The sequence below is a fragment of the Galeopterus variegatus genome, unplaced genomic scaffold, assembly GCF_000696425.1.
Source record: "Galeopterus variegatus unplaced genomic scaffold, G_variegatus-3.0.2 Scaffold3935, whole genome shotgun sequence".
In the NCBI taxonomy this organism is placed as follows: Eukaryota; Metazoa; Chordata; class Mammalia; order Dermoptera; family Cynocephalidae; genus Galeopterus; species Galeopterus variegatus.
In genome coordinates, this window is record NW_007730046.1 from 42,944 (window position 1) to 43,939 (window position 996).

The following is a 996-nucleotide window of genomic DNA, read 5'->3' on the forward strand; positions in this document are numbered from 1 at the left end:
TCAGCACAGGACCACTCAGAGGAGACTGGTCAGGAATATAGAATTGTATGGGGTGCAGTTTAATGAGAAGACTCAGGCCTAGACCAGAATTTCTACACAACCCAGGTGCACTGGATCTCTCAAGACCTGGAAGTTCCTATAAAGTCAACCATTAAAACCTGTGCTGCACAAAAGCCTTCCCTAGGGAATCAGCAGCAAACCAACAATTTAACTCAACCACAGAGCTCAAGTACTGGTCACCACAGGAAGTTCCCCCATTTTAGGAGTAAACAAAGGACAACAAATTAGTTCCAGTGCAGAGTTTAAGTGNATAACACCTAGAAGGACCAGAAGTCCCCTGGGCTACCAAGCCAGAAAGGGGGGAGGGCTGGAGGCCTCAGCAATGCCCCCCAACACCTGCAACCAATCCTGAGGGTGAAGGACAAGGGCCTCAGCCATGCCACCCCTGACACATGCAGCCAGTCCAGCGGCAGCAAGAAGGGCCATGGGCTCGCCCAAGCTGGAGCAGTGGGGCAGCCAAGGGCCTCAGCCATACCCCCCAACACGTGCAACCAGCAAGAAGGGCCTGGGGTTCCCAAGCTGGTATGGTGGGGGGCAAGGGCTTTTGCCACACCCCACCTTACATCTGCACCCAGTCCGGCAATGACCAAGCCACTGCTGGAAACTCCTCTGGTCTCCCTTTTGGGAAAGAGGGGGGTGCCACTGGCCTCAATCCCACCCCTTCTCCTTCCTCCTTCTTCCATCCCATTTCCTTCCCCTTCCCCTCTCCCCCTCCCTCCCAACATTCTAGAATGTAAAAAATAATATTAATAAAATTTTCTTAAAAGAAAAAAAGAATATGTTCATTGTACCATTCCTCACCAAGAATTCTTCTCCTATACCTTTCCTTGAAAGTACGTACTCTAGATAGACCCATAAGCACCCATGGATTTTCAGGGCAGGACCCATTCTCAGCTCACAGTTCCAGTGTGCCTTGGTATGGAGAGGGCCATTTCA